The sequence below is a fragment of the Diuraphis noxia genome, unplaced genomic scaffold (assembly GCF_037042655.1).
Source record: "Diuraphis noxia isolate RWA-SAM2 unplaced genomic scaffold, SU_Dnox_SAM2 contig0001, whole genome shotgun sequence".
NCBI lineage: Eukaryota > Metazoa > Arthropoda > Insecta > Hemiptera > Aphididae > Diuraphis > Diuraphis noxia.
This window is the reverse complement of record NW_028301711.1, coordinates 108,360,904-108,379,472: the sequence shown is the minus strand read 5'-3', so window position 1 is coordinate 108,379,472 and position 18,569 is coordinate 108,360,904.

Sequence of the window (18,569 nt, the reverse complement as noted above, 5' to 3'; positions counted from 1 at the left end):
AAATGTATTGTAAAGACGTGTTTTAGATGTAAAATAATGTGAACTTAACGTTAAAAATATAAAAAGTATGATTAGTTTAATAGAAAAGACTTAAGACGATATTTAGCGGATTCATCAACTGTATTTCAAAATTTTTTTACGACCTTTTATATTCACCCAAATGTATTGTAAAAACGTGTTTTAGATGTAAAATAATGTCAACTTAACGTTAAAAATATAAAAAGTATGATTAGTTTAATAGAAATGACTTAAGACGATATTTAGCGGATTCATCACCTGTATTTCAAAATTTTTTTACGACCTTTTATATTCACCCAAATGTATTGTAAAGACGTGTTTTAGATGTAAAATTATGTGAACTTAACGATAAAAATATAAAAAGTATGATTAGTTCAATACAAATGACTTTAATCGATATTTAGCGAAATTATCACCATTTTTTAACAAATTTTTTCCCAAATTTTTTTTCTATTTTTTGTATTCACCCAAATGTATTGTATACACTTGTTTTAGATGTAAAATAATGTGAACTTAACGTTAAAAATATAAAAAGTATGATTAGTTTAATAGAAATGACTTAAGACGATATTTAGCGGATTCATCACCTGTATTTCAAAATTTTTTTACGACCTTTTATATTCACCTAAATGTATTGTAAAGACGTGTTTTAGATGTTAAAATATGTGAACTTAACGATAAAAATATAAAAAGTATGATTAGTTCAATACAAATGACTTTAAACGATATTTAGAGGAATTATCACCATTTTTTACCAAATTTTTTTTCTATTTTTTGTATTCACCCAAATGTATTGTAAACACGTGTTTTAGATGTAAAATAATGTGATCTTAACGTTAAAAATATAAAAAGTATGATTAGTTTAATAGAAATGACTTAAGACGATATTTAGCGGATTCATCACCCGTATTTCAAAATTTTTTTGCGACACGACCTTTTATATTCACCCAAATGTATTGTAAAGACGTGTTTTAGATGTAAAATTATGTGAACTTAACGATAAAAATATAAAAAGTATGATTAGTTCAATACAAATGACTTTAATCGATATTTAGCGAAATTATCACCATTTTTTAACAAATTTTTTCCCAAATTTTTTTTCTATTTTTTGTATTCACCCAAATGTACTGTAAACACGTGTTTTAGATGTAAAATAATGTGAACTTAACGTTAAAAATATAAAAAGTATGATTAGTTTAATAGAAATGACTTAAGACGATATTTAGCGGATTCATCACCTGTATTTCAAAATTTTTTTACGACCTTTTATATTCACCCAAATGTATTGTAAAGACGTGTTTTAGATGTAAAATAATGTGAACTTAACGTTAAAAATATAAAAAGTATGATTAGTTTAATAGAAAAGACTTAAGACGATATTTAGCGGATTCATCAACTGTATTTCAAAATTTTTTTACGACCTTTTATATTCACCCAAATGTATTGTAAAAACGTGTTTTAGATGTAAAATAATGTCAACTTAACGTTAAAAATATAAAAAGTATGATTAGTTTAATAGAAATGACTTAAGACGATATTTAGCGGATTCATCACCTGTATTTCAAAATTTTTTTACGACCTTTTATATTCACCCAAATGTATTGTAAAGACGTGTTTTAGATGTAAAATTATGTGAACTTAACGATAAAAATATAAAAAGTATGATTAGTTCAATACAAATGACTTTAATCGATATTTAGCGAAATTATCACCATTTTTTAACAAATTTTTTCCCAAATTTTTTTTCTATTTTTTGTATTCACCCAAATGTATTGTATACACTTGTTTTAGATGTAAAATAATGTGAACTTAACGTTAAAAATATAAAAAGTATGATTAGTTTAATAGAAATGACTTAAGACGATATTTAGCGGATTCATCACCTGTATTTCAAAATTTTTTTACGACCTTTTATATTCACCTAAATGTATTGTAAAGACGTGTTTTAGATGTTAAAATATGTGAACTTAACGATAAAAATATAAAAAGTATGATTAGTTCAATACAAATGACTTTAAACGATATTTAGAGGAATTATCACCATTTTTTACCAAATTTTTTTTCTATTTTTTGTATTCACCCAAATGTATTGTAAACACGTGTTTTAGATGTAAAATAATGTGATCTTAACGTTAAAAATATAAAAAGTATGATTAGTTTAATAGAAATGACTTAAGACGATATTTAGCGGATTCATCACCCGTATTTCAAAATTTTTTTGCGACACGACCTTTTATATTCACCCAAATGTATTGTAAAGACGTGTTTTAGATGTAAAATTATGTGAACTTAACGATAAAAATATAAAAAGTATGATTAGTTCAATACAAATGACTTTAATCGATATTTAGCGAAATTATCACCATTTTTTAACAAATTTTTTCCCAAATTTTTTTTCTATTTTTTGTATTCACCCAAATGTACTGTAAACACGTGTTTTAGATGTAAAATAATGTGAACTTAACGTTAAAAATATAAAAAGTATGATTAGTTTAATAGAAATGACTTAAGACGATATTTAGCGGATTCATCACCTGTATTTCAAAATTTTTTTACGACCTTTTATATTCACCCAAATGTATTGTAAAGACGTGTTTTAGATGTAAAATAATGTGAACTTAACGTTAAAAATATAAAAAGTATGATTAGTTTAATAGAAAAGACTTAAGACGATATTTAGCGGATTCATCAACTGTATTTCAAAATTTTTTTACGACCTTTTATATTCACCCAAATGTATTGTAAAAACGTGTTTTAGATGTAAAATAATGTCAACTTAACGTTAAAAATATAAAAAGTATGATTAGTTTAATAGAAATGACTTAAGACGATATTTAGCGGATTCATCACCTGTATTTCAAAATTTTTTTACGACCTTTTATATTCACCCAAATGTATTGTAAAGACGTGTTTTAGATGTAAAATTATGTGAACTTAACGATAAAAATATAAAAAGTATGATTAGTTCAATACAAATGACTTTAATCGATATTTAGCGAAATTATCACCATTTTTTAACAAATTTTTTCCCAAATTTTTTTTCTATTTTTTGTATTCACCCAAATGTATTGTATACACTTGTTTTAGATGTAAAATAATGTGAACTTAACGTTAAAAATATAAAAAGTATGATTAGTTTAATAGAAATGACTTAAGACGATATTTAGCGGATTCATCACCTGTATTTCAAAATTTTTTTACGACCTTTTATATTCACCTAAATGTATTGTAAAGACGTGTTTTAGATGTTAAAATATGTGAACTTAACGATAAAAATATAAAAAGTATGATTAGTTCAATACAAATGACTTTAAACGATATTTAGAGGAATTATCACCATTTTTTACCAAATTTTTTTTCTATTTTTTGTATTCACCCAAATGTATTGTAAACACGTGTTTTAGATGTAAAATAATGTGATCTTAACGTTAAAAATATAAAAAGTATGATTAGTTTAATAGAAATGACTTAAGACGATATTTAGCGGATTCATCACCCGTATTTCAAAATTTTTTTGCGACACGACCTTTTATATTCACCCAAATGTATTGTAAAGACGTGTTTTAGATGTAAAATTATGTGAACTTAACGATAAAAATATAAAAAGTATGATTAGTTCAATACAAATGACTTTAATCGATATTTAGCGAAATTATCACCATTTTTTAACAAATTTTTTCCCAAATTTTTTTTCTATTTTTTGTATTCACCCAAATGTATTGTAAACACTTGTTTTAGATGTAAAATAATGTGAACTTAACGTTAAAAATATAAAAAGTATGATTAGTTTAATAGAAATGAATTAGGACGATATTTGCGGATTCATCACCTGTATTTCAAAATTTTTTTACGACCTTTTATATTCACCCAAATGTATTGTAAAGACGTGTTTTAGATGTAAAATAATGTGAACTTAACGTTAAAAATATAAAAAGTATGATTAGTTTAATAGAAAAGACTTAAGACGATATTTAGCGGATTCATCAACTGTATTTCAAAATTTTTTTACGACCTTTTATATTCACCCAAATGTATTGTAAAGACGTGTTTTAGATGTTAAAATATGTGAAATTAACGATAAAAATATAAAAAGTATGATTAGTTCAATACAAATGACTTTAAAAGATATTTAGAGGAATTATCTCCATTTTTTACCAAATTTTTTTTCTATTTTTTGTATTCACCCAAATGTATTGTAAACACGTGTTTTAGATGTAAAATAATGTGAACTTAACGTTAAAAATATAAAAAGTATGATTAGTTTAATAGAAATGACTAATGACGATATTTAGCGGATTCATCACCCGTATTTCAAAATTTTTTTACGACCTTTTATATTCACCCAAATGTATTGTAAAGACGTGTTTTAGATGTAAAATAATGTCAACTTATCGTTAAAAATATAAAAAGTATGATTAGTTTAATAGAAATGACTTAAGACGATATTTAGCGGATTCATCACCTGTATTTCAAAATTTTTTTACGACCTTTTATATTCACCCAAATGTATTGTAAAGACGTGTTTTAGATGTTAAAATATGTGAACTTAACGATAAAAATATAAAAAGTATGATTAGTTCAATACAAATGACTTTAAACGATATTTAGCGGAATTATCACCATATTTTACCAAATTTTTTCCCAAATTTTTTTTCTATTTTTTGTATTCACCCAAATGTATTGTAAATACGTGTTTTAGATGTAAAATAATGTGAACTTAACGATAAAAATATAAAAAGTATGATTAGTTCAATACAAATGACTTTAAACGATATTTAGCGGAATTATCACCATTTTTTACCCAATTTTTTCCCAAATTTTTTTTCTATTTTTTGTATTCACCCAAATGTATTGTAAATACGTGTTTTAGATGTAAAATAATGTGAACTTAACGATAAAAATATAAAAAGTATGATTAGTTCAATACAAATGACTTTAAACGATATTTAGCGGAATTATCACCATTTTTTACCCAATTTTTTCCCGAATTTTTTTTCTATTTTTTTGTATTCACCCAAATGTATTCTAAATACGTGTTTTAGATGTAAAATAATGTGAACTTAACGATAAACATATAAAAAGTATGATTAGTTCAATACAAATGACTTTAATCGATATTTAGCGAAATTATCACCATTTTTTACCAAATTTTTTCCCAAATTTTTTTTCTATTTTTTGTATTCACCCAAATGTATTGTAAACACGTGTTTTAGATGTAAAATAATGTGAACTTAACGTTAAAAATATAAAAAGTATGATTAGTTTAATAGAAATGACTTAAGACGATATTTAGCGGATTCATCACCTGTATTTCAAAATTTTTTTACGACCTTTTATATTCACCCAAATGTATTGTAAAGACGTGTTTTAGATGTTAAAATATGTGAACTTAACGATAAAAATATAAAAAGTATGATTAGTTCAATACAAATGACTTTAAACGATATTTAGAGGAATTATCACCATTTTTTACCAAATTTTTTTTCTATTTTTTGTATTCACCCAAATGTATTGTAAACACGTGTTTTAGATGTAAAATAATGTGATCTTAACGTTAAAAATATAAAAAGTATGATTAGTTTAATAGAAATGACTTAAGACGATATTTAGCGGATTCATCACCCGTATTTCAAAATTTTTTTGCGACACGACCTTTTATATTCACCCAAATGTATTGTAAAGACGTGTTTTAGATGTAAAATTATGTGAACTTAACGATAAAAATATATAAAGTATGATTAGTTCAATACAAATGACTTTAATCGATATTTAGCGAAATTATCACCATTTTTTAACAAATTTTTTCCCAAATTTTTTTTCTATTTTTTGTATTCACCCAAATGTATTGTAAACACGTGTTTTAGATGTAAAATAATGTGAACTTAACGTTAAAAATATAAAAAGTATGATTAGTTTAATAGAAATGACTTAAGACGATATTTAGCGGATTCATCACCTGTATTTCAAAATTTTTTTACGACCTTTTATATTCACCCAAATGTATTGTAAAGACGTGTTTTAGATGTAAAATAATGTGAACTTAACGTTAAAAATATAAAAAGTATGATTAGTTTAATAGAAAAGACTTAAGACGATATTTAGCGGATTCATCAACTGTATTTCAAAATTTTTTTACGACCTTTTATATTCACCCAAATGTATTGTAAAAACGTGTTTTAGATGTAAAATAATGTCAACTTAACGTTAAAAATATAAAAAGTATGATTAGTTTAATAGAAATGACTTAAGACGATATTTAGCGGATTCATCACCTGTATTTCAAAATTTTTTTACGACCTTTTATATTCACCCAAATGTATTGTAAAGACGTGTTTTAGATGTAAAATTATGTGAACTTAACGATAAAAATATAAAAAGTATGATTAGTTCAATACAAATGACTTTAATCGATATTTAGCGAAATTATCACCATTTATTAACAAATTTTTTCCCAAATTTTTTTTCTATTTTTTGTATTCACCCAAATGTATTGTATACACTTGTTTTAGATGTAAAATAATGTGAACTTAACGTTAAAAATATAAAAAGTATGATTAGTTTAATAGAAATGACTTAAGACGATATTTAGCGGATTCATCACCTGTATTTCAAAATTTTTTTACGACCTTTTATATTCACCTAAATGTATTGTAAAGACGTGTTTTAGATGTTAAAATATGTGAACTTAACGATAAAAATATAAAAAGTATGATTAGTTCAATACAAATGACTTTAAACGATATTTAGAGGAATTATCACCATTTTTTACCAAATTTTTTTTCTATTTTTTGTATTCACCCAAATGTATTGTAAACACGTGTTTTAGATGTAAAATAATGTGATCTTAACGTTAAAAATATAAAAAGTATGATTAGTTTAATAGAAATGACTTAAGACGATATTTAGCGGATTCATCACCCGTATTTCAAAATTTTTTTGCGACACGACCTTTTATATTCACCCAAATGTATTGTAAAGACGTGTTTTAGATGTAAAATTATGTGAACTTAACGATAAAAATATAAAAAGTATGATTAGTTCAATACAAATGACTTTAATCGATATTTAGCGAAATTATCACCATTTTTTAACAAATTTTTTCCCAAATTTTTTTTCTATTTTTTGTATTCACCCAAATGTATTGTAAACACTTGTTTTAGATGTAAAATAATGTGAACTTAACGTTAAAAATATAAAAAGTATGATTAGTTTAATAGAAATGAATTAGGACGATATTTGCGGATTCATCACCTGTATTTCAAAATTTTTTTACGACCTTTTATATTCACCCAAATGTATTGTAAAGACGTGTTTTAGATGTAAAATAATGTGAACTTAACGTTAAAAATATAAAAAGTATGATTAGTTTAATAGAAAAGACTTAAGACGATATTTAGCGGATTCATCAACTGTATTTCAAAATTTTTTTACGACCTTTTATATTCACCCAAATGTATTGTAAAGACGTGTTTTAGATGTTAAAATATGTGAAATTAACGATAAAAATATAAAAAGTATGATTAGTTCAATACAAATGACTTTAAAAGATATTTAGAGGAATTATCTCCATTTTTTACCAAATTTTTTTTCTATTTTTTGTATTCACCCAAATGTATTGTAAACACTTGTTTTAGATGTAAAATAATGTGAACTTAACGTTAAAAATATAAAAAGTATGATTAGTTTAATAGAAATGAATTAGGACGATATTTGCGGATTCATCACCTGTATTTCAAAATTTTTTTACGACCTTTTATATTCACCCAAATGTATTGTAAAGACGTGTTTTAGATGTAAAATAATGTGAACTTAACGTTAAAAATATAAAAAGTATGATTAGTTTAATAGAAAAGACTTAAGACGATATTTAGCGGATTCATCAACTGTATTTCAAAATTTTTTTACGACCTTTTATATTCACCCAAATGTATTGTAAAGACGTGTTTTAGATGTTAAAATATGTGAAATTAACGATAAAAATATAAAAAGTATGATTAGTTCAATACAAATGACTTTAAAAGATATTTAGAGGAATTATCTCCATTTTTTACCAAATTTTTTTTCTATTTTTTGTATTCACCCAAATGTATTGTAAACACGTGTTTTAGATGTAAAATAATGTGAACTTAACGTTAAAAATATAAAAAGTATGATTAGTTTAATAGAAATGACTAATGACGATATTTAGCGGATTCATCACCCGTATTTCAAAATTTTTTTACGACCTTTTATATTCACCCAAATGTATTGTAAAGACGTGTTTTAGATGTAAAATAATGTCAACTTATCGTTAAAAATATAAAAAGTATGATTAGTTTAATAGAAATGACTTAAGACGATATTTAGCGGATTCATCACCTGTATTTCAAAATTTTTTTACGACCTTTTATATTCACCCAAATGTATTGTAAAGACGTGTTTTAGATGTTAAAATATGTGAACTTAACGATAAAAATATAAAAAGTATGATTAGTTCAATACAAATGACTTTAAACGATATTTAGCGGAATTATCACCATATTTTACCAAATTTTTTCCCAAATTTTTTTTCTATTTTTTGTATTCACCCAAATGTATTGTAAATACGTGTTTTAGATGTAAAATAATGTGAACTTAACGATAAAAATATAAAAAGTATGATTAGTTCAATACAAATGACTTTAAACGATATTTAGCGGAATTATCACCATTTTTTACCCAATTTTTTCCCAAATTTTTTTTCTATTTTTTGTATTCACCCAAATGTATTGTAAATACGTGTTTTAGATGTAAAATAATGTGAACTTAACGATAAAAATATAAAAAGTATGATTAGTTCAATACAAATGACTTTAAACGATATTTAGCGGAATTATCACCATTTTTTACCCAATTTTTTCCCGAATTTTTTTTCAATTTTTTTGTATTCACCCAAATGTATTCTAAATACGTGTTTTAGATGTAAAATAATGTGAACTTAACGATAAAAATATAAAAAGTATGATTAGTTCAATACAAATGACTTTAATCGATATTTAGCGAAATTATCACCATTTTTTACCAAATTTTTTCCCAAATTTTTTTTCTATTTTTTGTATTCACCCAAATGTATTGTAAACACGTGTTTTAGATGTAAAATAATGTGAACTTAACGTTAAAAATATAAAAAGTATGATTAGTTTAATAGAAATGACTTAAGACGATATTTAGCGGATTCATCACCTGTATTTCAAAATTTTTTTACGACCTTTTATATTCACCCAAATGTATTGTAAAGACGTGTTTTAGATGTTAAAATATGTGAACTTAACGATAAAAATATAAAAAGTATGATTAGTTCAATACAAATGACTTTAAACGATATTTAGAGGAATTATCACCATTTTTTACCAAATTTTTTTTCTATTTTTTGTATTCACCCAAATGTATTGTAAACACGTGTTTTAGATGTAAAATAATGTGATCTTAACGTTAAAAATATAAAAAGTATGATTAGTTTAATAGAAATGACTTAAGACGATATTTAGCGGATTCATCACCCGTATTTCAAAATTTTTTTGCGACACGACCTTTTATATTCACCCAAATGTATTGTAAAGACGTGTTTTAGATGTAAAATTATGTGAACTTAACGATAAAAATATATAAAGTATGATTAGTTCAATACAAATGACTTTAATCGATATTTAGCGAAATTATCACCATTTTTTAACAAATTTTTTCCCAAATTTTTTTTCTATTTTTTGTATTCACCCAAATGTATTGTAAACACGTGTTTTAGATGTAAAATAATGTGACCTTAACGTTAAAAATATAAAAAGTATGATTAGTTTAATAGAAATGACTTAAGACGATATTTAGCGGATTCATCACCTGTATTTCAAAATTTTTTTACGACCTTTTATATTCACCCAAATGTATTGTAAAGACGTGTTTTAGATGTAAAATTATGTGAACTTAACGATAAAAATATAAAAAGTATGATTAGTTCAATACAAATGACTTTAATCGATATTTAGCGAAATTATCACCATTTTTTAACAAATTTTTTCCCAAATTTTTTTTCTATTTTTTGTATTCACCCAAATGTATTGTAAACACTTGTTTTAGATGTAAAATAATGTAAACTTAACGATAAAAATATAAAAAGTATGATTAGTTCAATACAAATGACTTTAATCGATATTTAGCAAAATTATCACCATTTTTTAACAAATTTTTTCCCAAATTTTTTTTCTATTTTTTGTATTCACCCAAATGTATTGTATACACTTGTTTTAGATGTAAAATAATGTGAACTTAACGTTAAAAATATAAAAAGTATGATTAGTTTAATAGAAATGACTTAGGACGATATTTAGCGGATTCATCACCTGTATTTCAAAATTTTTTTACGACCTTTTATATTCACCCAAATGTATTGTAAAGACGTGTTTTAGATGTAAAATTATGTGAACTTAACGATAAAAATATAAAAAGTATGATTAGTTTAATAGAAAAGACTTAAGACGATATTTAGCGGATTCATCAACTGTATTTCAAAATTTTTTTACGACCTTTTATATTCACCCAAATGTATTGTAAAGACGTGTTTTAGATGTTAAAATATGTGAAATTAACGATAAAAATATAAAAAGTATGATTAGTTCAATACAAATGACTTTAAAAGATATTTAGAGGAATTATCTCCATTTTTTACCAAATTTTTTTTCTATTTTTTGTATTCACCCAAATGTATTGTAAACACGTGTTTTAGATGTAAAATAATGTGAACTTAACGTTAAAAATATAAAAAGTATGATTAGTTTAATAGAAATGACTAATGACGATATTTAGCGGATTCATCACCCGTATTTCAAAATTTTTTTACGACCTTTTATATTCACCCAAATGTATTGTAAAGACGTGTTTTAGATGTAAAATAATGTCAACTTATCGTTAAAAATATAAAAAGTATGATTAGTTTAATAGAAATGACTTAAGACGATATTTAGCGGATTCATCACCTGTATTTCAAAATTTTTTTACGACCTTTTATATTCACCCAAATGTATTGTAAAGACGTGTTTTAGATGTTAAAATATGTGAACTTAACGATAAAAATATAAAAAGTATGATTAGTTCAATACAAATGACTTTAAACGATATTTAGCGGAATTATCACCATATTTTACCAAATTTTTTCCCAAATTTTTTTTCTATTTTTTGTATTCACCCAAATGTATTGTAAATACGTGTTTTAGATGTAAAATAATGTGAACTTAACGATAAAAATATAAAAAGTATGATTAGTTCAATACAAATGACTTTAAACGATATTTAGCGGAATTATCACCATTTTTTACCCAATTTTTTCCCAAATTTTTTTTCTATTTTTTGTATTCACCCAAATGTATTGTAAATACGTGTTTTAGATGTAAAATAATGTGAACTTAACGATAAAAATATAAAAAGTATGATTAGTTCAATACAAATGACTTTAAACGATATTTAGCGGAATTATCACCATTTTTTACCCAATTTTTTCCCGAATTTTTTTTCAATTTTTTTGTATTCACCCAAATGTATTCTAAATACGTGTTTTAGATGTAAAATAATGTGAACTTAACGATAAAAATATAAAAAGTATGATTAGTTCAATACAAATGACTTTAATCGATATTTAGCGAAATTATCACCATTTTTTACCAAATTTTTTCCCAAATTTTTTTTCTATTTTTTGTATTCACCCAAATGTATTGTAAACACGTGTTTTAGATGTAAAATAATGTGAACTTAACGTTAAAAATATAAAAAGTATGATTAGTTTAATAGAAATGACTTAAGACGATATTTAGCGGATTCATCACCTGTATTTCAAAATTTTTTTACGACCTTTTATATTCACCCAAATGTATTGTAAAGACGTGTTTTAGATGTTAAAATATGTGAACTTAACGATAAAAATATAAAAAGTATGATTAGTTCAATACAAATGACTTTAAACGATATTTAGAGGAATTATCACCATTTTTTACCAAATTTTTTTTCTATTTTTTGTATTCACCCAAATGTATTGTAAACACGTGTTTTAGATGTAAAATAATGTGATCTTAACGTTAAAAATATAAAAAGTATGATTAGTTTAATAGAAATGACTTAAGACGATATTTAGCGGATTCATCACCCGTATTTCAAAATTTTTTTGCGACACGACCTTTTATATTCACCCAAATGTATTGTAAAGACGTGTTTTAGATGTAAAATTATGTGAACTTAACGATAAAAATATATAAAGTATGATTAGTTCAATACAAATGACTTTAATCGATATTTAGCGAAATTATCACCATTTTTTAACAAATTTTTTCCCAAATTTTTTTTCTATTTTTTGTATTCACCCAAATGTATTGTAAACACGTGTTTTAGATGTAAAATAATGTGACCTTAACGTTAAAAATATAAAAAGTATGATTAGTTTAATAGAAATGACTTAAGACGATATTTAGCGGATTCATCACCTGTATTTCAAAATTTTTTTACGACCTTTTATATTCACCCAAATGTATTGTAAAGACGTGTTTTAGATGTAAAATTATGTGAACTTAACGATAAAAATATAAAAAGTATGATTAGTTCAATACAAATGACTTTAATCGATATTTAGCGAAATTATCACCATTTTTTAACAAATTTTTTCCCAAATTTTTTTTCTATTTTTTGTATTCACCCAAATGTATTGTAAACACTTGTTTTAGATGTAAAATAATGTAAACTTAACGATAAAAATATAAAAAGTATGATTAGTTCAATACAAATGACTTTAATCGATATTTAGCAAAATTATCACCATTTTTTAACAAATTTTTTCCCAAATTTTTTTTCTATTTTTTGTATTCACCCAAATGTATTGTATACACTTGTTTTAGATGTAAAATAATGTGAACTTAACGTTAAAAATATAAAAAGTATGATTAGTTTAATAGAAATGACTTAGGACGATATTTAGCGGATTCATCACCTGTATTTCAAAATTTTTTTACGACCTTTTATATTCACCCAAATGTATTGTAAAGACGTGTTTTAGATGTAAAATTATGTGAACTTAACGATAAAAATATAAAAAGTATGATTAGTTTAATAGAAATGAATTAGGACGATATTTAGCGGATTCATCACCTGTATTTCAAAATTTTTTTACGACCTTTTATATTCACCCAAATGTATTGTAAAGACGTGTTTTAGATGTAAAATAATGTGAACTTAACGTTAAAAATATAAAAAGTATGATTAGTTTAATAGAAATGACTTAAGACGATATTTTGCGGATTCATCACCTGTATTTCAAAATTTTTTTACGACCTTTTATATTCACCCAAATGTATTGTAAAGACGTGTTTTAGATGTTAAAATATGTGAACATAACGATAAAAATATAAAAAGTATGATTAGTTCAATACAAATGACTTTAATCGATATTTATCGAAATTATCACCATTTTTTACCAAATTTTTTCCCAAATTTTTTTTCTATTTTTTGTATTCACCCAAATGTATTGTAAACACGTGTTTTAGATGTAAAATAATGTGAACTTAACGTTAAAAATATAAAAAGTATGATTAGTTTAATAGAAATGACTTAAGACGAAATTTAGCGGATTCATCACCTGTATTTCAAAATTTTTTTACGACCTTTTATATTCACCCAAATGTATTGTAAAGACGTGTTTTAGATGTAAAATAATGTGAACTTAACGTTAAAAATATAAAAAGTATGATTAGTTTAATAGAAATGACTTAAGACGATATTTAGCGGATTCATCACCTGTATTTCAAAATTTTTTTACGACCTTTTATATTCACCCAAATGTATTGTAAAGACGTGTTTTAGATGTAAAATAATGTCAACTTAACGTTAAAAATATAAAAAGTATGATTAGTTTAATAGAAATGACTTAAGACGATATTTAGCGGATTCATCACCTGTATTTCAAAATTTTTTTACGACCTTTTATATTCACCCAAATGTATTGTAAAGATGTGTTTTAGATGTAAAATTATGTGAACTTAACGATAAAAATATAAAATGTATGATTAGTTCAATACAAATGACTTTAATCGATATTTAGCGAAATTATCACCATTTTTTAACAAATTTTTTCCCAAATTTTTTTTCTATTTTTTGTATTCACCCAAATGTATTGTAAACACTTGTTTTAGATGTAAAATAATGTAAACTTAACGATAAAAATATAAAAAGTATGATTAGTTCAATACAAATGACTTTAATCGATATTTAGCAAAATTATCACCATTTTTTAACAAATTTTTTCCCAAATTTTTTTTCTATTTTTTGTATTCACCCAAATGTATTGTATACACTTGTTTTAGATGTAAAATAATGTGAACTTAACGTTAAAAATATAAAAAGTATGATTAGTTTAATAGAAATGACTTAGGACGATATTTAGCGGATTCATCACCTGTATTTCAAAATTTTTTTACGACCTTTTATATTCACCCAAATGTATTGTAAAGACGTGTTTTAGATGTAAAATTATGTGAACTTAACGATAAAAATATAAAAAGTATGATTAGTTTAATAGAAATGAATTAGGACGATATTTAGCGGATTCATCACCTGTATTTCAAAATTTTTTTACGACCTTTTATATTCACCCAAATGTATTGTAAAGACGTGTTTTAGATGTAAAATTATGTGAACTTAACGTTAAAAATATAAAAAGTATGATTAGTTTAATAGAAATGACTTAAGACGATATTTTGCGGATTCATCACCTGTATTTCAAAATTTTTTTACGACCTTTTATATTCACCCAAATGTATTGTAAAGACGTGTTTTAGATGTTAAAATATGTGAACATAACGATAAAAATATAAAAAGTATGATTAGTTCAATACAAATGACTTTAATCGATATTTATCGAAATTATCACCATTTTTTACCAAATTTTTTCCCAAATTTTTTTTCTATTTTTTGTATTCACCCAAATGTATTGTAAACACGTGTTTTAGATGTAAAATAATGTGAACTTAACGTTAAAAATATAAAAAGTATGATTAGTTTAATAGAAATGACTTAAGACGAAATTTAGCGGATTCATCACCTGTATTTCAAAATTTTTTTACGACCTTTTATATTCACCCAAATGTATTGTAAAGACGTGTTTTAGATGTAAAATAATGTGAACTTAACGTTAAAAATATAAAAAGTATGATTAGTTTAATAGAAATGACTTAAGACGATATTTAGCGGATTCATCACCTGTATTTCAAAATTTTTTTACGACCTTTTATATTCACCCAAATGTATTGTAAAGACGTGTTTTAGATGTAAAATAATGTCAACTTAACGTTAAAAATATAAAAAGTATGATTAGTTTAATAGAAATGACTTAAGACGATATTTAGCGGATTCATCACCTGTATTTCAAAATTTTTTTACGACCTTTTATATTCACCCAAATGTATTGTAAAGATGTGTTTTAGATGTAAAATTATGTGAACTTAACGATAAAAATATAAAATGTATGATTAGTTCAATACAAATGACTTTAATCGATATTTAGCGAAATTATCACCATTTTTTAACAAATTTTTTCCCAAATTTTTTTTCTATTTTTTGTATTCACCCAAATGTATTGTAAACACTTGTTTTAGATGTAAAATAATGTAAACTTAACGATAAAAATATAAAAAGTATGATTAGTTCAATACAAATGACTTTAATCGATATTTAGCAAAATTATCACCATTTTTTAACAAATTTTTTCCCAAATTTTTTTTCTATTTTTTGTATTCACCCAAATGTATTGTATACACTTGTTTTAGATGTAAAATAATGTGAACTTAACGTTAAAAATATAAAAAGTATGATTAGTTTAATAGAAATGACTTAGGACGATATTTAGCGGATTCATCACCTGTATTTCAAAATTTTTTTACGACCTTTTATATTCACCCAAATGTATTGTAAAGACGTGTTTTAGATGTAAAATTATGTGAACTTAACGATAAAAATATAAAAAGTATGATTAGTTTAATAGAAATGAATTAGGACGATATTTAGCGGATTCATCACCTGTATTTCAAAATTTTTTTACGACCTTTTATATTCACCCAAATGTATTGTAAAGACGTGTTTTAGATGTAAAATAATGTGAAATTAACGTTAAAAATATAAAAAGTATGATTAGTTTAATAGAAATGACTTAAGACGATATTTTGCGGATTCATCACCTGTATTTCAAAATTTTTTTACGACCTTTTATATTCACCCAAATGTATTGTAAAGACGTGTTTTAGATGTTAAAATATGTGAACATAACGATAAAAATATAAAAAGTATGATTAGTTCAATACAAATGACTTTAATCGATATTTATCGAAATTATCACCATTTTTTACCAAATTTTTTCCCAAATTTTTTTTCTATTTTTTGTATTCACCCAAATGTATTGTAAACACGTGTTTTAGATGTAAAATAATGTGAACTTAACGTTAAAAATATAAAAAGTATGATTAGTTTAATAGAAATGACTTAAGACGAAATTTAGCGGATTCATCACCTGTATTTCAAAATTTTTTTACGACCTTTTATATTCACCCAAATGTATTGTAAAGACGTGTTTTAGATGTAAAATAATGTGAACTTAACGTTAAAAATATAAAAAGTATGATTAGTTTAATAGAAATGACTTAAGACGATATTTAGCGGATTCATCACCTGTATTTCAAAATTTTTTTACGACCTTTTATATTCACCCAAATGTATTGTAAAGACGTGTTTTAGATGTAAAATAATGTCAACTTAACGTTAAAAATATAAAAAGTATGATTAGTTTAATAGAAATGACTTAAGACGATATTTAGCGGATTCATCACCTGTATTTCAAAATTTTTTTACGACCTTTTATATTCACCCAAATGTATTGTAAAGATGTGTTTTAGATGTAAAATTATGTGAACTTAACGATAAAAATATAAAATGTATGATTAGTTCAATACAAATGACTTTAATCGATATTTAGCGAAATTATCACCATTTTTTAACAAATTTTTTCCCAAATTTTTTTTCTATTTTTTGTATTCACCCAAATGTATTGTAAACACTTGTTTTAGATGTAAAATAATGTAAACTTAACGATAAAAATATAAAAAGTATGATTAGTTCAATACAAATGACTTTAATCGATATTTAGCAAAATTATCACCATTTTTTAACAAATTTTTTCCCAAATTTTTTTTCTATTTTTTGTATTCACCCAAATGTATTGTATACACTTGTTTTAGATGTAAAATAATGTGAACTTAACGTTAAAAATATAAAAAGTATGATTAGTTTAATAGAAATGACTTAGGACGATATTTAGCGGATTCATCACCTGTATTTCAAAATTTTTTTACGACCTTTTATATTCACCCAAATGTATTGTAAAGACGTGTTTTAGATGTAAAATTATGTGAACTTAACGATAAAAATATAAAAAGTATGATTAGTTTAATAGAAATGAATTAGGACGATATTTAGCGGATTCATCACCTGTATTTCAAAATTTTTTTACGACCTTTTATATTCACCCAAATGTATTGTAAAGACGTGTTTTAGATGTAAAATAATGTGAACTTAACGTTAAAAATATAAAAAGTATGATTAGTTTAATAGAAATGACTTAAGACGATATTTTGCGGATTCATCACCTGTATTTCAAAATTTTTTTACGACCTTTTATATTCACCCAAATGTATTGTAAAGACGTGTTTTAGATGTTAAAATATGTGAACATAACGATAAAAATATAAAAAGTATGATTAGTTCAATACAAATGACTTTAATCGATATTTATCGAAATTATCACCATTTTTTACCAAATTTTTTCCCAAATTTTTTTTCTATTTTTTGTATTCACCCAAATGTATTGTAAACACGTGTTTTAGATGTAAAATAATGTGAACTTAACGTTAAAAATATAAAAAGTATGATTAGTTTAATAGAAATGACTTAAGACGAAATTTAGCGGATTCATCACCTGTATTTCAAAATTTTTTTACGACCTTTTATATTCACCCAAATGTATTGTAAAGACGTGTTTTAGATGTAAAATAATGTGAACTTAACGTTAAAAATATAAAAAGTATGATTAGTTTAATAGAAATGACTTAAGACGATATTTAGCGGATTCATCACCTGTATTTCAAAATTTTTTTACGACCTTTTATATTCACCCAAATGTATTGTAAAGACGTGTTTTAGATGTAAAATAATGTCAACTTAACGTTAAAAATATAAAAAGTATGATTAGTTTAATAGAAATGACTTAAGACGATATTTAGCGGATTCATCACCTGTATTTCAAAATTTTTTTACGACCTTTTATATTCACCCAAATGTATTGTAAAGATGTGTTTTAGATGTAAAATTATGTGAACTTAACGATAAAAATATAAAATGTATGATTAGTTCAATACAAATGACTTTAATCGATATTTAGCGAAATTATCACCATTTTTTAACAAATTTTTTACAAAATTTTTTTCTATTTTTTGTATTCACCCAAATGTATTGTAAACACT